General features: G+C 27.9%; 1 pseudogene; it reads left to right on the top strand.

Moving 5' to 3' along the window:
* Positions 1-4,191: 4,191 nt before the first annotated feature.
* LOC146883233 (uncharacterized) lies at positions 4,192-7,893 on the top strand (annotated as a pseudogene).
* The last annotated feature ends 19,151 nt before the right edge of the window (positions 7,894-27,044 follow it).

The raw sequence follows: 27,044 nt of genomic DNA, 5'->3' as shown, positions 1-27,044 counted from the left end.
TGAACATATTATTTTTATCCATTCCATTATTTATTGTTTAACCTTTATTTTTATTTTTCACTTTCACTACGTTTTCCTCAGCTGAAACTCCTTTCCTATTTATATTATGGACAATGATATTTTAACTCACTTTTTTTGAGCTACTTTTAACCCACTACTTTAATCACCATTAGATCATCACATCACATCACTAAAAAAAATAAAAAAAGATGATCTAATAGTAATTAAAGCAGTAGATTAAAAGTGGATAAAAAAAAATGGATTAAAATATCATTTTCGTTATATTATTATAGAGTACTCAAGTCAGCATTTATTATCATCATCACCTTCAATTTCGTGTATTTTCTAAAGTCACAAATGAAACTCTAGCCACTATGGTATAGCCATGTGGGTTCCTCATTGTTCATATAAACTCTAACCAGTTCTCCAACTCCTTCTAACTTAATGCTATAAATTTAACGTTAAAGACTGAAATCTTATGTAGTTTTATAAGGTTAAAATTTAAGATTGAATTTCTTATATATCCAAGTCAACCTAAATAATTTAAAATTGTGAAACTGCAGTAATATATAATAAAGAATATATGAAAACTTATTATTTTAAAGTTTTGAATTGAAGTATTATCAAATTTATTATGTGTATTGGTTCATGTCTTATTAATAATATATTATTTTGGTAAATCGTCTTCAAAAGATCTATAAGTATATTCAGAATTTATAGTTTATTTTGATGACCTATATTATGCAAATACAAATATGATCTCTATTTTGAAAGCTTTTCAAACTTAGAATTCGTGTAAACTTAATGAAATGAATAAGATGAACACTAAAAAAGAAGGAAAAAAAAAATCACAATTTTGAATTTTTTGTTGGACACTTAATATCAATTAAAAATAAAATAAATTTATAATATATAAATAAGAGTATTTTCCTCTTACAAAAATTAGATCCAAAGCCCTTACAAATATTTAATCTCATCATTTTGAATATATAAGTATAAGAACTAAGTTAAAGTATAAACTCCACAAGTAATGCCAATTTACAATTAGATGTACTCACAAATATCATCTTAGAATTATTTAGTGATTGATTTGCTTTACAAAAAGAAAAATATTTATTTTTCTTTGTTTATATACAATACTTTACATAAAAAGAAGGAAAAGATATGATAAAGAACGCATAACAAGACAAATATTATAAAAAGAAGATAATTTACTTAATTCTAGAACTATTTATCGATAAGTAACGAATGATTGTACTATAAACTTTTTGCCGATATTGATAATGTTGTGAAGATGAATTTCTCTTCTTGTCGAAACTTTAATGTAACAAATGTAATATGACAGAATCCTCCAAAAGAAAAAGTAATATAGCTGGCAAGTTATTGAGTGGGTGTTAGGACCTACAAAATTAAAACACACCTAAATGTAATAATAATAATCTAACAAATGATTAATTAATATCATTAACAAATAAACACATATTTGTTAATTCTAAAGAGAGGACACATATTTGTTAATTGTAAGGAGAGGTTTTATAAGAAGAACAAATACTAATGAAACCTGAGTATTATATAAAGTATTGATACCATTCTCAACTCAAAACTTTAAAATAATAAATTTATGAATCTTTATTTTATATAATGTTTTATTTTTTTATTTTTATTTTATGTAAAACTTAGACGGACATTTAAATTCTTAAACATATTAATTCACATCAAGAAAGGAAAGCGTCATTTTCGTTTCTAATTAAATTAAGTATTCAGCATTGACCTTTGCCTTTGAGATCTGTGCTGTTTGCGAGTCCCAGTGGCAATTCCCGCGTATAAGTTTAGCTATACGACAAAATTTAGGTATTTTATTCCATCATCTATGCTAATTTTTATGTAACATGTATTAATTTCAGTCTTTTAATTTGTAAAACTTTCATAAAAGGATTATAATTAAACTTAAACATGTTTTAATCATGAATATTTAACAACTTCTAAAAAAAATATATTTTTAATTCTCTAAAATTTAAAACACACGTGCAATGGGCCTGTCTTCAATACTAATCTCGGCTTTTATTTGTAACTTGAGCTTAGCACGTGCATTATTATCTAACCTTTGTTGTTTGTGCATTTTATTAATAGATTATTTTTTTTCTCTATAAGAAAAAAATATTGTTTTTAAAGAAAAAGTTAATACAAAAATTCACGGGAATATGAGAAGTACTTAACCTTTACATCAAGTTTTTCTAAAAATAATATTCGCAATAAGGAATGTCATGAAACTCTAATCCAATGCTAAGATCTAGTATAGTTGTTGTAGAAAAATAGGTTATTGTTGAACACAAAACTTTAATTTAGTGGGTGAAAAAATATTAAATCTTAAAGATTGAACCTTTAAGAGTTGAATAAATTTCCAACTCATTACCTTGTGAAGATATTGGCCCATCATACCCACTAAAACCCTATAATAAAATAATTTTCCCATGTGAAATACTGGTATATATTAATGAATGCATAGAAAAAGAAATATAATTCCAAACATACTTAATAAGACTCATTTAAATAGACTAATGAAAAACTTATTTAAACCTTTCTACGCTAAATACAAAATTCATATAGATATAAATAAGATAAAAATAAATAAATTCTAGCCAGCAGGACAAATAATTGACATAACAAATTTACTTAATTAAATAGATTAAAACATTAATTCTCATAAAAAATCTAAAAATATTGCAACATTGCATTTTTTTACCCACTTTTTATATCAATTAAGACTATAATTAAAACAATAAGTTAGTTTTTTTTTTTTTAAATATTTGAATTTATTTTATGGACAATGATATTTTGATAACTAAATTATGACACATTCTTCTTACAACTTGAGGTGACATCTTCTAAATGGTTTTAAAATAGGAAAAATGTTTTTTGACATCATTTGACGACCATTTGACAACTCTTATAACCGTAAAATAATCTTTAACAAAAGTTAACTTTTATATTTCTTAAAAAAAGAAAAGGTGAATAGTAATGAAGGATAATATCAAATGGTAATAAAAATAAGCGTAGTGTCAAAATATCAGTGTCCAAATAAAATATAGAGAAATGAAGAAATAAAAAATATGAAAAGCCACTTAGAAGATGTCACCTCATATTGTAAGAGAAAGTTATCAAAATTTAGTTGTTAAAAAATCATTTTCCTTATTTTGTAGTCATTTCTCTTTACATATAAAAAAGTAATTCTTTACATATAACAAACATGATTTCGGACGACTAATGGTAATTGTTAACATGTCTTAAAAGCTCTTGTGAAAGGTACATACTTTGTTTCATTAGGTAACCATACAATATATATATATATATATATATATATATATATATATATATATATATATATATATATATATATATTTGAAAAAAAAACATTATATGTAGACAAACATATAAACTTAATATTGACACGGTTATTTACAATGTACTTAATTAGGCATTAAGCTTCTTTATGTGTAATTCTTTGATTACTTTTGAGGAACTCTCTTCCATTAATCATGATGGGGAGATAGAACTATCATACTCTCCCATGAGTTAATGACATTAGAGGAAGATGTCTCCTTTATCATAATTTGTTCCAACCTATCACACCTCACAAGACAATTTGTAGGCCTAAACAATTTTTTCTTCTTCTAAATGTCCTTCAAACTTCTCTCTTTATTTGTCACATACGTCATACATAAATACAACTACTTGAAAAAAATTACATTACAAAATAATTACAATACTAGACCAAAATTTATAATTCATTTTACCTCAAAAGGTCTAAATACCATCATAAAATAAATAACATTTAACAATTAACAAAATAGATTTAGAAATATAATTATAAATATTGTAAAATAATTAAGTCAAATTATATTAGAGATACATGATTTTGCTATTCTATTAGCATAACCGTTGCTACCACATGATGTCCCTATTGTGCATTTTTGTGCATTTTTCTATTTTGTCTTTTCTCTTTCTGTTAGAGAAAGTTTGTTTTTTTCTCTTTTCTTCTTTTTCTCAGTTCTATATAACTGAGCCACTGTATCCCTTTAACCTTGGGTTGATCTTTTTAATACAATGAGAAATGATATACCATCATTCAATAATATGGTATCAGATTTTTAAACCCCATTATCTTTCGCATTTCAATTTTTTTGATCAACCATGGCTTCTTCCAACCACCATACCCCACAGTTGGATCATCTTGTTAATCCGGCCAATCCTTTATACTTACATCCTAGTGAAAACCCTGCCCTTGTTCTCATTTCTCCCCTTTGACTGAACACAACTTTCATTATTGGCAACGAGAGATGCTTGTTGCTTCAGAAACCAAGAACAAAGACCAATTCGTTCATGGTAGTCTTCGTTGTCCTACAGCTACTAATCCTCTTTACGATGCTTGGCGCAGATGTAATCTCATGGTCATGTCCTGGCTCACGCGTTCCATGAACCCCGCTATTAAGCAGTCCGTTTTATGGATGGACATTGCTTCAGAAATCTGGACAGATATGAAGGAACGTTTCTCTCATGCAAATAAGTTCCGGATTGCTGACCTCCAAGATCAAATCCAGAACTATAAGCAAGGTGATTCCACCATTTCTGAATACTACACCCGTTTAAAGATCTTATGGAAAGAAATTGAAATCTATCGTTGCGTCGTTCTCTACAACTGTACCTCAAAATGTTCTTGTGATCTTATTCCTAAACTCCAAAGAGAAAGGAAAGATGATTACGTCATTCGGTTCCTTCGTGGCCTTAACGATGAATATTCACAAGTTCGTTCCCAAGTGATGATCATGGATCCTATGCCTTCGATTGTCAAAACTTTCTCAATGATCCTTCAACATGAACGTGAGTTTGTGGGTAATCTTCCTTCTTCTGTGTCTCAAGACTCTATTGCCTTTTCTTTTCAATCCACTGATTCTTCCAAGCATTATACCTTCACCAAACCCAATACTGGAATGTCCAAGAACTCCAATCTTGGAAAGTCATCTCACAAGAACACCAAATTTTGTGAAAAGTGCAAGAAAACTAATCATACCATTGAGACTTGTTATTGGAGAACTGGTTTCCCTGCTGGATATCAAAAATCAGGACGCACAAATTCCTCTGCCACCATTGCTTCGGCTAGCTTGGCTGAAGTAGCTCCAAATACACCTTCCCAACCTGCTAACCTGGTTGAAGAATCTTCCCATGATCAATTCAGTTTCTCCAAAGACTAGTATCAAGCTCTCATGGCCCTTATTCAGCAATCCAATCTTAATTCCTCTTTTGTGAATCATACTCAAAGTTCTCACCGTAACTCTTCAGGTATTGTTTCTTCTCATTTTTCCTGGATTGTTGACAGTGGTGCAACGAACCACATATGTCCTTCTAAATGTTATTTTAATTTTTTAAAGCCTATTACTCCTATTCAGATTAAACTACCCAATCATACCACTATTCTGGCTCATTTTTCTGGTAGTATTAATCTTGGCAAAATCACTCTTCATCATGTTTTATATGTACAAGATTTTATTGCCCACTTAATATCCATCCCTCAGTTTCTTTCTGAAAATAACTACATGATCATTTTCTGTGATATAACTTGTTTCATTATGCAGAAATCCACTTTCCAGATGATTGGTCTAGCTAAGAAATGCAATGGCTTATTTTACCTCCAAGATATAGATGATTTCAGTGATTTAAAGCCTACTAGATCAGGATTTGTTCCTGCTGTCAACACTTCTCATATAGTCAATAACAGTCCCATGCTATGGCACCTTAGATTAGGACACACATCCAACAAAGTGTTGCACCATTTATCTTCCATATATAATGACATTGTTTTCAATAGTTTTCACTAGTTTTCACCCTTGTGATACATGCTATTATGCAAAGCAGAAAAAGTTGTCTTTTTCCAACATCATTAGTAAGACTTCCAATTTTTTTGAACTCATTCACGTCGATATTTGGGGTCCCATTTCTTTTCTTTCCATTGATGGTTTTTGATACCTTTTAACAATTGTGGACGATTTCATGCGTTTTACTTGGATTCATCCCTTAAAAGCTAAATCTAATGTCAAGATTGTTCTCCCATCATTCATAAAATTAATTGAAAATCAATTTGCTTTAAAATTAAGGCTTCTTAGATCTAACAATGGAAAAAAGTTTATCTTAAATGAATTTTACTCCACCAATGGCATTTTTCATAAAACTACATATGTTGAGACTCCTCAACAAAACAACATTGTTGAAAGAAAACATCAACATTTATTAAATGTTAGTCGTGCTTTATTATTTCAGGCACATTTGTCAAATTGTTTCTGGTCTTTTGTTGTCAAACATGCCACTCATATCATCAATAGACTTCCAAGTTCTTCCTTAAATTTTAAATCCCCTTATGAACTTGTGCATGGTCATTCACCTGTTTTAAATCACCTACGTATCTTTGGATGTTTTGCCTATGCTACCACTATTGCTGCTGGGAGAACTAAACTTGATAAACGTGCATTGAAAACTATTTTTCTGGGATTTAAGCCAGGCACAAAAAGTTTTGTTTTATATGATCTCAGTCACAAATCTTGTTTTATATCCCGCAATGTCATTTTTTATGAACAACATTTTTCATTCTCTACGCATTCTCATATTGCCAATACAAATGTCATACAACATGATAATATTTTTTTTGATAGCCTCTTGCCTTTTGACTCTAATGCATTACAGCTCCTTCCTGCCACTCCTGTTACAGCCAACCCAGAATCACTTCCAGAGGCTCTTGCTCAAATCACTGAATCATCTACACGTAATTCTCATAGAATCAAGAAGCCACCTGCTTACTTAGCTGATTATCATTGTCCCACTATTGCTTCCTCTCATGCTACTTCTAGTACTCCTTATCCTTTACATTCATATCTTTCATATTCTAATTGCTCTATTGCTCACACTGCTTTTTGTTTGAATCGTTTTTGTACATTCGAGCTAACCTCTTCTAAGGAAGCGAATCAAATTGACTACTGGAAAATTGCCATGTTAGCTAAACTACAAGCTCTACAGAGGAACCAAACTTGGTCATTGGTTAGTCTTCCCTAAGGCAAGAAGGTTGTGGGGTGTAAATGGGTCTACCGAACCAAATTCAAACTGAATGGCTCCATTGAAAGACATAAAGCAAGATTGGTTGTCAAGGGTTTCAACCAAACAAAGGGAATAGATTTCTTTGAGACTTTCTCCCCTGTTATCAAATTAACCACTGTGTGATTTTTACTTTCCATTGCTGTCTCTTTTGGCTGGATTCTACATCAACTTGATGTTGATAATGTTTTCTTGCATGGTGAACTTGATGAAGAGGTGTACATGAAACCACCACCCGGATTGTCTTTTTCTTCTCCCACACTTGTTTTCAAGCTCCATAAATCTTTATATGGCCTACGACAAGCAAGCCCACAATGGAATGTCAAACTTACCTCTGCCTTAATCAACTTCGGATTCACTCAGAGTAATATTGATCACTCTTTATTTATGAAGCAAGATGTTGATTCTTTCACAGCTCTTCTCGTGTATGTCGATGACATAGTACTCACGGGCAATAATCTTGGTACCATTAATGATCTCAAAACCTATCTTGATAATCAGTTTCACATTAAAGACCTTGGTGAATTGAAATACTTCTTGGGCTTCGAGGTTGCTCGATCCAAACGTGGCTTAGTTCTCAATCAGCGCAAATATTGTCTTGATATTTTAGTTGAATTTGGTCTGACGGGTTGCAAACCTGTATCCTCTCCTGCTACTCCCTCTGTTAAGCTCAATGATGATGATGGAGATTTACTTTCTGATCCAACCAATTTCAGGATACTCATTGGCAAACTCTTATATCTCACACATACATGACCTAATATAAGTTTTGCAGTGCAGAAAATAAGTCAATTCATGACCAACCCACGAAGTTCTCATTTACAAGCTGTCATTCGCATTCTCAAATACCTAAAAAATGCTCCTGGACAAGGTCTTTTATCCTGTCCAAAATTCTCACAGATTTCAAGCTTTTGTAGATTCAGATTGGGCAAGTTGCAGCACCACTAGAAGATCCATCACTGAATATTGTGTCTTTTATGGCCATTGCTTAATATCATGGAAATCCAAAAAGTAGAACACCGTTTCCCGTAGCTCGACAGAGGCTAAATATAGAGCCTTGGCCACTGTGGCTTGTGAATTACAGTGGTTGCAATACATTGCCACTGATTTATCCTTGAATATTCCTTTACCAATTCCCACATTCTGTGACAACCAATCCACCATACAATTAGCCAAAAATCCTTCATTTCATGAGAGAACCAAACATATAGAGGTTGACTGCCACTTCTTACGTACCAAGATAAGTGAAGGCCTCATTCTTCTTTCCTACATTCCTTCAAAGCATCAACTTGCGGACATGTTTACCAAAGCCTTATTTCCTACACCTTTTGCTGCGAATATGTCCAAGATGGGTTTCATTAACATTTATAACCCACCTTGAGGGGGGATATTAGAGATACATGATTTTTCTATTCTATTAGCATAACCGTTGTTGCCACATGATGCCCCTGCTGTGCATTTTTGTGCATTTTTCTGTTTTGCCTTTTCTCTTTCTGTTAGAGAAAGTTTGTTTTTTCTCTTTTCTTTTTTTTCTCAATCCTATATAACTGAGCCACTGTATCCCTTTAACCTTGGGTTGATCTTTTTAATACAATGAGAAATGATATACCATCATTCAGTAATAAATTAAGTTAGTGAGACTCCCTCAAATGACTATGGTGTAGTAAAACAAAAATTGTAAATGCCCTTTCTCCTTATCTTATTGATTAGAATGCACACTAAAATTAAAAGTGCTTTTAAAAAGTTAAAATTTTATACTATCCTTTGCTCCTTTTTTGCTCCCATATCCTTCTTTCACCCCTCCCCTACCCAATTGTTTATAGGCAAGTCATATTTTTTTTCCTAAGTTATAATAATACTCTCTCAATGAAAAGATAAATCTTAGGTTAAAATACCTTTCTGATCTCAATTTTCATCAAGTTTTGTTGAAAGTCCTAATTTTGGTTTTCTGTTCAAATAGGTCCCAATTTTCATCAATTTTGTTCAATTGAGTTCTTTTTTGTTAACACCGTTTAAATCATTAACGGTCATGAACAGCGACTGCCACATGTCACTTTGTGGTTTTTTTGAATTTTTTTTTGAATTTTTATTTTATTTTTTTAGATGACCACTATATTCAATTTGGTCCCTATATTTATTATTTTTGTTCAATTTAGTCCCAATTTTTGTTAACATGAACCAATTTGGTCCCTCTCCAAATTGAAACTAAATTTAATTTTTATATTAAAATTCAAATTTTTTATTAAATATTTTTATATAATATATTACAATTCACATCATTATAACTTTGATATAAAAATTAAATTTGGTTACATCTTCAATAGGGATAAAATTGATCTATTTTAAACAAAATTGGGACTAAATTGAACAAAAATAACAAATATAGGGACCAAATTGAATATAAAATATTGACTTTGACACATGGCACACTACTGAGTTGACACGTGAACATTTAAAAAAAACACGAAGTGACACGTGGCAGTCACTGTTAATGTTCGTTAATAATTTAAACGGTGTTACAAACAAAGGATCCAATTGAACAAAATTAACAAAAATTGAGACCTATTTGAACACAAAACCAAAATTAAGACTTATTTGACAAAACTTGATGAAAATTGGGACCAAAAAGGTATTTTAGCCTAAATCTGATCTATTGTGTCTCTTTTTTTTTAGGTAATTAATCTTATATCTATTTTTATTCAAATCTTCAACCAATGAGATTAAGTAAACATTAATATCATTTTCTAGTTGCTTTTGATCCAACTACATAGGTAAGTTGCAAACCAATAATAACACTTGCCATGTTTACCACTTAAGTTATTGATGACACATTTTATACACATATATATAGTTTTATTATGTAGTGATTGTATTTTCCACATGCCTTACTTTAGTTTTTTCATCATTTTCTTTTAATAATAGTCCTTGAACTTTAATGCAAAATTGAAATTCTTACTTGTTCGAAACTTTGATATATTTTGGTACCAAAACTTTAAAAATGAATGAATACCTCTAATTACGTTAATTTTTTTATGTGCCAAACTTGTTTTTTAGCTGACACTGAAGCAAGAACATGTTAAATAGTGTAAACATATTAAATGCAAGCATGAAACGTTTTTGACACGTCAAAAACATTTAATGTAATTGACTTAAAAGGATTATATCTATTCGTTTTTAAAGTTTGGGGAGAAAAATATATCAAAGTTTCAAACATGGACAAATTTCAATTCTATGTTAAGGTGCATGGACTACCAACATATTTAATCGTAATTTTTATAGGAATAAATACTAAAGATTGAATATAATCAATATGTGTCATCTCATAATTAACTTAGGTTGTGTTTGATATTTCAAAATTTAGAGAAACTTAGTTTGGGGAGAAAAATTTTAAGATTGAATAATACTATATCCATTCATTTTAAGGTCTGGGGAGAAAAATATATCAAAGTTTCAGACATGGACGAATTCCAATTTCACGTTAAGATACCTGGACTACAAACATATTTAATCATAATTTTTATAGGAATAATACTAAAGATTGAATATAATTGACATGTGTTGTCTTATAATTAACTTGGGTTGTGTTCTATATTTCAAAATTTAGAGAAACTTTGTTTGTTTGATTTCATGAAATACAAGTGAAAATTAGTTACCATATGAGTTCATTATATTTGTAGCAAGTCCAAGCCTAAAACTTATAGGATCATTGTGAAAATTTAAGAATGTAGAATCAATTTTGTTCCATTACAAACCATTTGATTGATGTCACAAATGACCATTTTTCTTAAGTTCTATTACATATTATCCATAAGTTTTGCATCATTTATATTAATGAATAATCATTTTAGCCTTACAACTATATGAAGATACCACAATACCTTTGTAGGAAAGCCTTTCTTAACGTTATATTCAAAATCATTATCTTTCTATATGTATTGTGATAATCCACAATAGGGACACTAATATAATTTGTCAAATTCTTTCTTGTACAACACATAACCATTCAAACATGAATGCACCTTTTAATACTTCATACCCATCACACACTTTAACTTCTTCGCATCATGATTATATGTTGGAGTCATTAGGACTATAGGTCAAGTCTGAGAGGAAGACAATTAAACTATGAAAGATATTAATAATAGGTTAAGCAACTTTTTAAGAATTTAATAAGAATGCAATGAACCAATCTTTGTGCTGACTCAAGATTTAAATTGAATAATATTCAATATGTAACTAGTATAGTGTGATAATAGACGGTATATCCAACGAAGAAAAGAGAGATGAATAAAGAGAGACAAAAAACTTATTTGACTTCACTCTATGTCAATAAGAATTATGTTTAGTAGCCCAATCACCTTGATTAGACCAATACACTATATTTTAAATGCTTCAAAATAATCCTTTAAGAAAATCTTGAATCCTACAAGTTTTTTTACCCACACTTGTGAAACTTATCCCAACCAACACTCTTGACAACCTTATTTAATATAGGGTTAAATATGTTTTTGGTCCCTTAACTTTTAGTGAAAATTGAAATTAGTCCCTCTTCAAAAATTTGGTCCAATTTAGTCCCCAAACTTTATAACTGTGTGAATTTAGTCCTTATAACCAAATTTTGTTAAATTTATTTTACATTTCAAATGTGTTTCATGATTGTATCTTAGCTCACATTGAAGAAAAATTGTATCAAACTATGTAAACAACTCAAATACTATCATGAAATGCATTTGAAACGTTAAATAAACTTAACAAAATTTGGTGAAAAGGAGTAAATCCACACAGTTTTAAAGTTGGAAGAACTAAATTGGACTAAAGTTTTAGAGATGGACTAATTCCAATTTTCACTAAAAATTGAGGGACCAAAAACATATTTAACCCTTTAATATATACATCAATGAAATCATGGAAAAGAAACAAGAATACTTGGACAATGATACAACACAATAGAAAGAAATATATATATATATATATATATATATATATATATATATATATATATATATATATATATATATATATATATATATATATATATATATATATATATAAAGATGATCGTAATGTGCACTTCTTAAACTAAGGATTTGAATAAAAGATCAAACTAAGAAGGCTCCAAGATTCACTACAACTAATATTTTTGACTTTTTATGTCTGTAAATAATTCAACATCTATATGAGTGACATATATTTACCTCGGACAAAATTCTAACGTAAATTGTGTTTATATCGAATGTCAACTTTTTGTGTTTCAAAAAAATAAATTTTCACTTAATAAAATATAGAAAAATATGAATTACAATGACTTTTTTCTTCATGCATGAAACACAAATGACTATAATGTGCAAAACAAGAGAGAATCACGATGAAAATATTCATGCATTCCCATGATTAAAATCCCAAGATATAACCCAACATTTATTTTTTTCATTTTTATTAAATAAAATTTAAAATATCAAGAAAACCCAAAAAATAAAATAACTATAAAATATAAAAATGATAATGTCAATTATCAACAATCAATATACGATTTTATTTTCTTCTTAATTTGAAAGCAGTTTATCCCTTCTAGTTAACCTATATGATAATAGCAAAAATATATTTTCTCTAAAGTCGTATTATTCATATATTGGATGAGTTTTCTTCAAAATAAATAAGAGAAAAACTAAAAATTCATAAATCAATACTAATTAATACATATACTAATTTATAGAAACTCTCTTTAGACTTGTTGGGAATATATGATAGAAATCCTTGAATTTCTCATTATTTTTAAAAGGATTGACATGCTTAAGTTTAACAAATAGATAAAATGAGGAAGTTTATTTTATTTTATCACTTGAATTTGTTTTAATCCCAATTTTATGTTATTTTTTATTATTTAATAATTGTTATATGATAACAAATGATAAAATATATAATTATATGACTTTACATAAACTTCTCTATTTTTTTCATTGATACACAAATTAAATTTTAAGTTATCAGAAAATTAAACTCATATTTTTCCTTTAAAAAGGTTAAAAAAAGAAGAAAAAAAACTCATCCAAAACATATCACTGTCTTTATCTCTTCTTACCGCATGTATTGTAGTTTTCTCATTTAGTTGGAAGGGGTTGTTACAATAGAGTTGTGAGTGTGATTCATAGAAGTTGCAGCTTTATACGAAATTATACATAAAAGGGTTGAGAATGAGTGATTATGTAACAGAACATGGACAGTGTAGCATCATAGCATATCAAGTCTCTGAACGAATCAGATTTTGGCACGCCTCTGACCAACTTCCATAATCTTCCTCATCACTCATCATCACTCTCCAACAATTTTTTTTTTAATTAAAAAAAATAGTTTATTTAATAAATATATAGTAACTTTTATATTATGATCAACATTACTTATATGTAAGAAAAATTAATAGAATTCAAGTTTTTATATTAAGACAATAATTATTTTCCTTCTTAATACAACTAAAATTTATCACTAATGAGGAAGGTAATCTTAGAGAAAAAAAAAAAGAAGAGAGTAAAAAATAAACCCTTTGGAGAAGATAGGAAAAGAATTAATAATTAAGTATAGTTAAATTTGATTGATTAAGGTGGGTTAAAGTATTTTAGTGTTTGTTATGGGTAGGGTAGTGTTAGTAGTTATGCCAGCTGTGCAGTGATGTTGGGTAGTTTTGGTTGTTATAACAACATAATTATCACTTTGCCATATATATGTAATGATGTTTCTCTCCCTTCTTTCCTCACATGTATGGATATCAACATATTTGGTTAAACTCTCGCAGGTCGCAAAATTTAATTTATGCAATCATGTTGCATATCCCAAACCTATCATTTTAAAAAATTTTATTTTTTAACTTGCAAAATATATATATATATATATATATATATATATATATATATATATATATATATATATAAATTTAAATTTATTTTTAATTGTTATGAGATTTTCACCTAATTATATAGATACAGTTTAACTTTTTTTAAGGATTTTCTATCTTTAAATTGTTTTTAATCTTTAAACTAAATTATAAAATTTGTTGTCCTTTTATGAAAATAATGTAAAATATTATTCTACGAGATCTAGAATTCTTGAAAAATATTTTATATTATTTTTATAATGAAAACATAAAATACTTTATATTTTAATTTAGGAGAGAGATATAATTAGTTTTATATATTTGTTCAGAAACGAAAAATATATTTAAATTTTATTTTAAATTTTAATAATGTAATTAAAAATTGTCATATGGTTTAACTATATATATATATATATATATATATATATATATATATATATCAATGGAATTTTTCTTTAATTTTTTTATCAACTCTTTCAAAATTGAAAAATATGATTAAACTTACTTTTACTACTTCTGCTCTTGTCAACTTAAATCAATCAATAGGTATGTATTGTTATCACGTTTCACTCATGCCATTGAAGATAGTTGCAATCCATTTTTGTTCACTTATTTAAATAATCCTAACCTTCATTTGCATCTCTCATAAGTCTATTAAATAGTTGAAGATAGCTCATTTAAAGTATATTATACAAATGTATAATAGTATTTAGTATATCTATTCATGGTAAAATATGATCTTCTAATGAATAGTACATTAAATATTTTGTCATATTTTAATTTGAACAGTATAATATTATGTTTCTAGTTTTGGTTATCTGGTTGTATATTTGCAAATTTAATGTGTAGGATTTCAAAAATACAAAAACTATTTAAAAAAACATCCATTCTATATCTCGGTTGAGACCAAAACCGAGACAAAAAGGGCCATTAGGTCTCGATTGCGACCAAAACCGAGACAAAAATGTCATTCTTATTTTTTATTTTTAATACCTATTAGGCATTGGTTATTCTCTAACTAAGGTAGTAAGTCTTAATTTTCCGTCTTGGGACCGAGACAATAAGGACTGAATATGCCTCAGTTATCTCCAAATATGAAGTAATAAGTTTTGAATATGCTTCAATTGTGAATAAAGACAGAAAGGTCACCTTTTTTTTTTTTATCTCAACTGTATATACTTCATGTCTTAAACCAAAGCTAAATGGCCAAAATAATCACAACCGAAACTCTTTCCTACACAAGTGTAAAAACCAAAATTTTGTCCAAAAAATATATAAAATTTAAATTTAAGTTCGGCTAATTGACTTGTGAAACTTTAAGTTAATTCATTGCATAAACTATATTCTAACTTACAAAAATCACTACGGAACTTTAAGTTCAACCGTGAAGAAAAATTACTATTACTTTAATATGTAAAGGATTAAATTAATCAATTTAAAAGTAAAATTATAGAAGTTCATGAAATAAATCCACACATGTTTTTAATATACAAAAGTTTAGGATAAATATAATCAATATTTTAATTTTAGTATAATAAGAAGAAAAAATATTTAGATGAAGACATCAAATCTTGTTCTATTGAGCTGCCTATTTATCTTTAAAAACGTTTATTATTTAATAATTTTTATATAGTCTTATATATCGACATATTTTTGAAGTTCTCTCCCTTAATTTGAATGATCTTTTGAGGAGGTTAATATTTGATGGGTCATTAGAGAAGTATATTAGATAATCAAATTTAAAACTTTAAAATAATAAAATATGAATGAAACTTATATAAAGAATTAATATTATTTCAATTTAATTGTTTTAAAAGTATTTTAAGAGAGTTTCTTCATTATTTAATTTTCTCAAATTTATTGAATATAAAACTAAAACTCAGACTTAAAATTTTGGTTAAAATACTCCATTGGTCTTCATTTTTGTACAAAAATCTCAATTTGGTTCTCGTATTTTTATTAGTCTCAATTAGGTCCTCAATTTTGTAAATTAGTATCAATTATGTCCTTTCCGTTAGTGTAGAACTTACACCGTTAAGTAGGTACCATGTGTCAGCTCCTCGTTTTTTTTAATTTTTCTAATTTTTTTAAAAAAATATTTATGCAACGTGTCACGTTTGTAATGTGTTACGTGTCAATCTAATATGGTGACACGTGTCAAATTATTGTATGAATCTCAATTTGGTTATCATATTTGTTAATTTGACTTGATTTTAGTCCTAAATATTTTTAAAAATTTTCAATTTTCAAATTTTATTTTTATATAATGTTATGATTATTTTTATTAAAATTGATATTTTTATTAAATATTTTAATAATATTAATTGTATTTAATATTAAAATTTTAAATATATTTTGAGAAAGTTATGCGTTGGTGGTATAAGGAGCATAGGGTGCGACAATTGATCGAAAAGTAAATAATTTGAAACGTTGATTGAAGTTAGTAAAGAACAAGAACAGAGAGCAATGGGCACCTTTGCATTCGATTTCATTGTCTCCTGCCATATCTATTGGTATATCTGAAGTACAGAATTAGGAACCGACACGCATAATTGGTTTACAAGGAAAGTACTTAGAAATTATTAAATGCAGCAAAACAACAAAAACAAATCAAAAGTTTTTAGAGGCATGAATCTACCCAGATAGATATCTTTGCAGGGATTTTGTGGCCACAACAGACACACATTGCCATGTCTATAACTTTTCCTCACAACACCACATAATCTAATGGATCACACAAACTAAACTACCCTTTCAATCACCATTTAGCTACACACATAACCATGTCACAACAAAATCCACTCTTTTAGATTCTAATGAAAAGGATCTAGTGTTATAAGTTTGTGGGATTAATGCATACATACGATTAAGGATTGGGTATAGTGATATATGTGGATAAAATTTGTGATCAATAATAAACGAATAATGTTAATGGATACTTGAGATAATGAATATTCTTAGAATAAAGAAAACCCTACACTGAATTAACTCGTTCTTAATATCCCAAAGAAATGATTATGGAAGGTTATTTGGATTGACTATTGGGAATGGTAAATAAAATTTGATATCTGATTTTTTAACTGTAGAATATTTAAAAGTATTTTTTTTTGTTTTCTCTTTTGATAGAGAAAGATTTCGTGCTCTTAACCCTTTTATATAACCTTTATCGGTTACTTTTTTTAAAAGTCGGTATGAATCATTAATTAATATATTATTGTCTTGCCTTTTAAAAGAATTAATGACTTACACTAAATTATATAAAAAAATAAAATATAAAAATATAAAAGTCATAATATCATATTTATATATATATATATTCTTAGATATGTATAATATCCACATGTACCAATGATAGAATGAGTAAGGAGATTTTTTTTTAGATGGATAGATATTATCCATATCTTACTTATTGTTATCCTAAATTGATATACAATAGGATGTATGGAAGACAAAATCAAAGTTTGGATATGTTTTTTTAAATTCCTTACTATTCAAAATGTTGTAGTTTATTTAAAAGAAAAACAGAAACAACTCATTTATTTTCACATTTAATTTATATTCACTCTTTCTTTCTGTCTCATCTCTTAACACACATTTAGCATCTCACAAAGCAGTTTGAGAATATAACTTTTTTTTTCTTCTATATCATTGCATTGAAAAATCAAGAGTATATTCCTTTCTTTTCTAGTTGACTTTCTTTTTTTCTCTTGCTTTAGTGATACAGTGCATGGATTGTTTTTTAAAATAGGAATATTCATTAACTTGTTTAAATCTTCATACAAAATTTTGAATGAAAATCGTTTTGAAACAGGAGAGAGGGAGTACTTTGTTACAAAGTTCACATGCAATCCTTTGATCCTTTAATTTTCTTTTTCCCACTTTGATCCTTCAGACTTTAATTTTCTCACGTTACTTTAGTTTAAACTTTAAATTTGAAATTATTAGCTTTCCATTAAATATGAAGTTCTTTTATAATAAAATTTGAAATGGGTGTTGTAAAGTTAGTGTCTTTAAAGAAAGAAAATCAAGAAGTCTGAATTTGAACATTACAGTTGTTATATCATAGCATATGAACAAGGAAGTGTCACCATATATTTAGGGTACCATGAACTAAAACTAATCACTAAAAAAACATAAATTTTCTGTTATTTTTCTTTTAAAAACTTATTTTAGATAATAATTACAAATTTTGTTATGATTTTCTTAAAATATTTTATATAAAACATTTTTTATAATAAATTTTAAAAAAATACTTACGAATTTATAAATTTTATAAAAAATGATTATTATAAAAAAAGTTATCTGTCAATTAAATTTTTTTTAAAAAATAATAAAAATCAGAAATTTTTTCTTACAAATTTTATAACAAATTTATGAAAATTTTCAAGAATTTCTAGTGGACCTCTCTTTACTATATTTCATTTTTAAGTTGTAAATTGTATCTTTTTATAAGTTTTATATTGATTGAAAGTATAGTCAAATTATAAATTATAAATTTCTCCTTATAACTATTATTTTGGGATTACAAGTTTGTTCTACCCTAATTATACCATTTGAAGACATAATAAAAGGGAGAATCGGTCACTAAAAACTCGTTTCAATCCATTTATTTTCATTATGGCCCATTGGAGGAAAAGCCTTATTATAAGGTGCCAATGAAGCTCAAAGTCAAACCAACAAAAAATTAGGTAAATTCTTCCTGCACCCCAATAAATACTAAAATTTCTGTTTTGCCATTTTTAGATTTTATAATCCTAAAGTAGAAGTATTTTTGGATTGTAATTAAAAATACTTTAGGATTGTGCAATTTGAAAGAAAAAAATGACTTCTAAATTACAAATTTATTTGTTTTAAAATAAAAAAGTTCTGAATTATGCAATTTAGAAACTAATTTTTTTTTCTTAACCTTTTGCATTGTGAAATCCAAAAATCTTTTTTCTTTTTTAAAGTAAAATGACTTCAGGTGTAATTCAAAAGTCAAAAGTACAATCCGAAAATCCTTTTTTACTTTCATATTACACAATAAAAATAATGATAAATTTTATATTCATAAAAATGCAGGATGAAAATATAGAAGGATAAGAAGAATTTGCAAAAAACATTATTGTCTTGATACAAAGATGGACAGTACCTTTATTTACATTTGAATTGGGCCAAAGGCCCAGAGATGTTTGAGAATTTTCAAGTTTGTTTCATACACAATGTTTGCATGTTTGTATAAGCTTATCAAGAAATACTTATAGAATATAAAAACAAGAAGAAAAAAATAAAATTATTTTTTATAAATTAAAATCAATTCATACACGGAGAATGTGACTATATACTGACAACAGCAATATAGGTTTTATTAAATTGGTTATCCAATATAACTTAATTTAATCCAAATAAATTGGTTAAGTTTTCTTTATGATTTGGTTAAATTCAATTTTCATAATCTTCTACAGATTAGATGACATGTATTTGTATATTGAACTCAAGACCCAATACTAGTTTAAATAAATAATATTAATATTGGTAATAATAGTAATATAATTATTATTCAGTTTATTCTATTATTCTCTTAACTAAATGTGTTTTTATAAATATAAATTATTCAAATACTAAATAATATAATTTATTTTAAAAAATTTAACAAAAAATGTTTAGAATTATAAACTTAAAGAAAAAAAAATGTAACGTAATTAACTCATCTCAGTCTATATAATTTAAATTTAATCTATACTTACGTATACAGAAACAATTCCTTTATAATATATATGTATTATTCTATAAAATTCTCAGAAATGTTATGTTTTCTTCTCTTTCTTTTTTTCTTCCGTTCATTCAACTAATTTTTTTTTATGCATTATACTAGTTGTTTTTTACCGTTCACATCCGGTTATTTCATTTGTTTCTTTTTCTTTTCTTTCTTATAGAAACTTTTCGATACTTTCATTGCGTCTCTTTATTTTTTCCTTATGTGTGAAGATTTATTTCTTTACAATTCTTGACGCTGTGAAAAATTGAGAGCGAGATCCTAAAGCTTTTGATGTTGTAAAGCTTTTATGTTATAGTCACAATTGCAATTTTGTTTGCAAAAAGGTTTTATAAAATGGTTAGCGACAACAATTTTGGCCTATACATCTAAGTGTAGGCTTTTCACAAATGCAGAGTGCTTTCAAAGTAAGAACTAGAAGAGAAGCAAATATGACCGAACCAACAACAATTGGTAAGTACATGCCAAATTCCCAATATTCTTAAGAAAATATCAATATTGTAGAGGACGAATCAAATGAGAAATTACTTCTTATAATATTATGTGTTACAACCAACATACTTGCAAAAAGTTGGATTATAGATGATAGTTGTACAGACCACATGATTCATGATAGAAAGATTTTCAAAGAGCTCAACAAAATTAAATATTTCTAAAGTAAGAATTTAGAATGGAGAACAACTTGCTCCGAAAGGTATATGAACAAATGCAATAAAATTCATTTAGGTGTCAAATTAATTTTTTATATTCTTGAGATTAATCAAAATTTGTTGAGTGTTGCTTAATGGTTAGATAAAGGTTATAAATTGTCATTTGAAAACAAACTTTGTGTAATCAAAGATGCTGACAATATATAAATATTCAAAGTTCAAATGAAAAAGAAAAAGTTTTGCTTTGCATTTTATGAAAGAGATGTTGACTACAAATGAAGAAAGTATAAAAGAATAATCAAGATCAAAAAAGAAGATGGATAGTTCTTAAGAAATTTTATGTTCAAAAAGAGAAAATAGATGAAGAACTACATTGTAACATCCATTAAAGGTCCAATGTTACTACCACTTAATCCGCGATAGATAAAGAAGATGATATTCATAAGAGAAGATATATAATAAAGAATATCAAATTGAATGAAGATATGATCCCATGGAAGAAAGAGACAAACAAGAATTACAAACAAAAAAGAAAAAGGAAAGGAGGAAATCAAGCATTTTAGAGGAAGGAGAATAAAATTTAAAATTCAAATAAATATCTAAGGAAGAATGTTGAACATATTTGCTTAATATCATTTTTCTATTAAAAATTAGATTTCAGGATCAAATTTTAAAAATATCTTTTGTATAAAGATGAGTATATATTTATATATTATTTAAATTTGATAAATTAAGATTGGGACATTGTAAATATTTGGTATTATGTTTCATTTTCTTCTATATATAGAATGCATGAATGAAATAATATGACATGCTCTTCATGAAACATATTTGTACCCATGGATACCCTTACCTGCTAATTTCTAATTTATCAAAATACCCTCATATAAAAAACTTATAATGCATTGGACGTAGGGATGGCAACGGGGCGGGGCGGGGACGGGTTTCGCTATCCCATACCCATCCCCGCATAAAAAATTCATCCCCATCCCCATACCCAAACCCAACGGGTATCAAACTTTTTTCCCATCCCCATCCCCACCGGGTAACGGGTATAATCTCGTACCCATACCCGTACCCGTGTTCTAACTACTTCAATATTAATTTTTATAAAAGAAAAAAAATTACGGTAAAGAAAACATAATATTATGAAATATTCAATATTAGGAGGATTTTCTTCGATGCCAAATACCTTAAAATAAATTATAATTGTTTACATTTTATATTAGAATACCAAATAAAATTTTATATGAACCAAAACATTTATTAAATTTGCAAACTACAACATTGATGAACTTAGTTGATAAAATTAAAAAATATTTCAAAAAAAATATAAAAGGAAAACAAATATTCAAATTAAAATATATTTTAAATGTTTGTTTACTTCAATTTTTTAAATTCTAATGAATCTCTTTTTTATACACTAATAAAAGTTATAATATATCACTTGATCAAAATGACACAAAGAACAAATAATAAACATAATAATAAAAGGAAAACAAATATTCAAATTAAAATATATTTTAAATGTTTGTTTACTTCAATTTTTTTAAATTATAATAAATCTCTTTTTTTATACACTAATAAAAGTTATAATACATCACTTGATCAAAATGACACAAAGAACAAATAATAAACATAATAATAAAATTTTGACATAGATTTTCTATCTTTTGAACTTCAATATATGTTGGATAGTGACAAAAAAATATTCATAGCAATTACATTAAATTTTTATATTGTAGTAAATAAAAGTTATTTATACAATTAAAGTGAAAAAAGTTACAGTATGATTAATAGTGAGTTATAAAATAACAAATAATTAGATAGAATATATCGAAATATTATTCTACATGATGAAAATAAACAATAAATAAAAATATTAAAAAACTAACAAATGTGTGATTTAGAAATAATTTGAGAGACTATCGAAAGAAATCGCACAAAGGAAATCAAATGTATAATTAAGGTATGATAAAATGAAAAATACCTTAGAGAACTAATTATTAAATTACGTTTGAAGTGGTTAAAATTAAATAAAAATATCATTAGTGACCAAAAAATTTGTCATTAAATTACAAATAAATTAGTAATTAAATTGGTCACTAAATCAAGTATCGATTTGATCATTGAATCAGTCACTAATTTAGTCATTGATTCAGATAATAAATCAACTACTACCACCAATGACGAAAAATAGTGACTGATATGGGTTACTGACTAAATCAGTCACCATTTCATGTTTTTCTTGTAGTGAATTATCATATACTATTCCTAAATATCATTATATATATATATATATATATATATATATATATATATATATATATATATATATAAAATTTTAACCACTTCAAATAGAATTTAAAGTGAAAAAATTACATTATGATTAATAATGAGTTATAAAATAAAAAATAATTAGATAGAATATATCGAAATATTATTCTACATGATAAAAATAAAAACAATAAATAAAAATATTAAAAAACTAACAAATGTGTGTTTTAGAAATAATTTGAGAAACTATCGGAAAAAATCACACAAAGGAAATCAAATGTATAACTAAGGTATGATAAGACGAAAAATATCTTAGAGAACTAAGAAAACTTTTCAAATATCAACATATATACTTAATGGTTGAAAAATAACGAAAATTATTTTAATGAAACAAAAGAGTTCTTCAAATTAAATAAAAATTAATAATAATAATAATAAGTAAAGAATTTTTTTATATTACCTTAAATTGAGAGTATAAACATTCTCATGTAAAAGGAAAATTTATAATAAATAAAAATATTAAAAAATAATATAAATATTCAAATGTGAGGCATAATATTTTTTTTTTATTAACATACATCATTTTAACATAATTACATAAAGGTTATGATAAGATAAAAAATATATTGGAGATGAGAATGAGTTTCATGACAAATGAAATAATTAAAAGAAAAAAAAATAGAAAATATATATATATATATATATATATAGGAGTTACTTGATTAATTGTGAATATTTTAATAATTTAAACGAGAATGTAGATATGGCGGGGACGGGTATTATGGCGGGTATATGTACATCCCCATACCCATCCCCATACCCAACTGAAAAAGTCGGGGATTCCCCATACCCATACCCATACCCAGTCAATGCGGGGATTCCCCGTCAAAACGGGGACGGGTTCGGACAATACCCACGGGGACGGGTTTATTTGCCATCTCTAATTGGACGTGATTTAATATTTACTTTTGTAATTTTATTTGAACTGAAGTTGAGTTTGTTTGGACTTTGGTTAAAACTTATAATAGTGATGTATTGTATTTTATTTGAATTTACGTGGACGTTATTATCTTTGATCGAATGTTTCAAATTCAGTTTTATATATAAACATTTTATAGATTTTAATATATATATATATATATATATATATATATATATATATATATATTTAGATTTTTTATATATATCATTTTTAGATTTTCATAACTATACAATTTTTTATAACTTTATACCATTTTTCTATATTTTTATACAAAATGTTTATAGATTTTTATGGTTAAAATATTTTGTCAAATATTTTTAGAATTGTTTTTCAAATATCCGCGACAAATATTTACACTAGTACAGGGAACGCAAACGACAGCGGTTATTTTGCACTTTTGGCTTCGGGTTCGCACCCGAGGCATATACTGCCGAGGTAAAAAGACTCTCGTTTATGCCTCGGTTATTAACCCGAGGCAGAAAAAGTAGTTACTGCCTCGGTTTCCTCCAACCGAGGCCTAATCGTGTATCAGAAATAAAAAAAAAATTTGACGGAGCAGCGGCGGTGCAGGCGGAATGAAGGGTTGCTGCTCCAAGTCCTTCAACCTCACACCCACCACCTCTTCCCCACTCCCACCCCTTTTCACAAATTCCCCAATCTCCCTCTCCAAACAAACCACCCTCAACCCTTTTGAACCATCTCAACAAAACCTCTCAGAGCACTCTTTGCATAAACACCCATCACAGCTTCGAAACCCTGCTTCCGCGAAAACCCGACTCACGATTGGATCGTCGAGGATTGACAAAACGAAGTGCTTCAGAAACGACGTCGTGCCCCCGTGCTGCCTCTGCTGGTACGCATGGAAGCTCTCCGGCTGCCACCGCTGGTTCGCCTGCGACCGCTTGATGGCCGCCATGAGCGAGTTCGACACCGGAGCGAGTTCCTCCTCACCGCCGCCACCACTCCCCTTGGACGACGGAAGCCGGTCCAGCGATACCCCCACGGAGCGGTGGTGAAGCCGGAACAAAGGCTGGGGTGCAGTGGAAGAAGAAGAAAAGATTTGGATGTGGTGTGGGGATGCTCGGAGAAGAAGAAAATCGTGATGGATTGCGCGGCTGCAAAAGGATTTAGGGTTTTTTAAACCCTACGAAGCCATACTGCCTCGGTTATTCGAAACCGAGGCATATTCTACACTTACTGCCTCGGGTAGGTGCTGAACCGAGGCATATATTACACTTACTGCCTCGGTTATTACAGAACCGAGGCATATTCCTTCAGTAAAAAAAAATAAAAAATTCAAATTAAAGGTCAACGTGGTGGTCAAATTTTTTAGCACTATATGCCTCGGTTATTATGACAACCGAGGCATAAAAGTTCAATTTAATTACAAAATTGCCACCGCGTGCTTTTATGCAGCGGGTCCGCATGAACCGAGGCATATACTGCGCTGTAAAATCTCTAAAATGCACTAGTGTTACAAATATTAAGAAATATACGGGTACATGAATGGATATGGGAATGAATACAGAGCCGGGTACATGAATGGATATGGGAACGAATACAGAGCAAAGTGACATATATTTATTCAACAGAGAGGATAACATAGAGCTACTACCCGTACTCACCCCACCTCTCCTGACATCCCTATCAATGAATTTTTATTTCATTGGATGAGAGTATATATTAAAATGATATTCATTGATAATATAAATTAGGCTTATTTAAGTTTCAAATCTCTCCTAAATTTGGATATGTTCCATTAAGTCTCTATTAAATTACTTTATTAGTTTATTGAGTAGTCAAAAACTTTCTATTTTTTAATCGAATATAAATGTTTTGATTATTGTATTAATTGGGTGACGTGAATTATTTTATCCACCATTTTTTTTAATGGTGGACAAGAAACCTAAATTGTGAAATTCAATCGGTAAGCCACATCCATATTGCATTAAGTATATTTAAATATATTTATCCTAAATCTAAATCCAATTTTTTTTATTTTAAATCCAATCTAGTAATTGGATTTGGATCAAATTTAAATTGGATTAATTTTTTGATTTTGAAAATCTAAAATCAATGAACATCTATGTTGAATGAGCATCTATGTTGAGTCAAGACACTTGAGGATCAAGTTGAGTTAAGTCAATCTAAGTCCAAGATCGATTAAAGTAAGGCTACATCAAAGAGAGTCGGTCTAAAACAAAGATCATGCCACATCAATCTAGATAGAGCGAAATATGTTCAAATAAGAGGTCAACCCAATTCACTTGTCATTTTATATAACCAAAAAAATCTCACATTTCTTAACATCTAGAGACAAGTAAAAAAAATGACATAATAATATAATAGGTACATCACCCAATTAATGAAAAAATTAAGTGACATATTAGTTGAAAAAAATAAAAGTTTCTAATGCTCAATAGATAAAGAAAAATAATAAAAACTTAATTAAAATATTCAAATTTTTGAAAAATTTTAATTTTAATTAAATATATAAATAAAATAAATAATAGACCCAAGTTTGAAACAAAGAAAATCTGCAGAACAAATATGCACAGATGAACGAATATTGGTCATATATGTTGGAAATAATCAAAATGTCTCCCATTATTTGTCAAAATCAAACAAAGACAAAACACCCAATTTCTTGATTTTTGTTGACAAAGACCAAGTTGATAAGGTTCAGTACAAATAATTGGGTGATCCTCATCTTCAAAGCTTTGTGATCATTTGGAGAAACGTCAAAGTTTGGTGATCATAAGTGATACCTGAAAATGATTTTTCAAGTTGGCAACATAATATTTAGTGTAGTTCAGATTTTGTTTATAAAATTATATATATAATTAAACAACAGCCACATGCATGAGGTTGATGTCGAGGCTTCAAAACAGAAGTGCAGAAGCTTCTATAAATCTGTCCATAAAACGTTTTAAGAGTAAAATGCTGCGTTTTTATTGTCCTTTGTTTATCATAAATGATCCTTTCAAAAGTTGCATGGTCATACACAGTAAAGAAGTAAACAATTGAAATTAGAAATGGTTGTGACATTATTTTCTGAAATGAAAAAAATGTCAAATAAGTTATTGAGTTTAATTGTATATATTATCAAATAGGTACTAAAACAAAATTGATATTATTAATTGATTTATTTGTAGAATTTTAGAATTATATGGTTGTTGATTTATATTTTCAAAAGAAATTTGTTAATAATATATTAGGTAATAGAGAAAACGAATAAGTTTTATCTTTTATATAAATGTATCTTTTAAATAAGTGTATCTAACCGAAATAAAATCATATAGAAAAAATATATTGTGTGATTGTTATTATAATCACATCCTGTACTTGTTAATCTGAGTAAATCAGTTTGCAACTTAT

Source organism: Vigna unguiculata, chromosome 10 (assembly GCF_037176805.1).
Source record: "Vigna unguiculata cultivar grain cowpea cultivar isolate G323 ecotype 2 chromosome 10, ASM3717680v1, whole genome shotgun sequence".
Lineage (NCBI taxonomy): Eukaryota > Viridiplantae > Streptophyta > Magnoliopsida > Fabales > Fabaceae > Vigna > Vigna unguiculata.
This window is presented reverse-complemented; position numbering and strand designations above follow the sequence as displayed.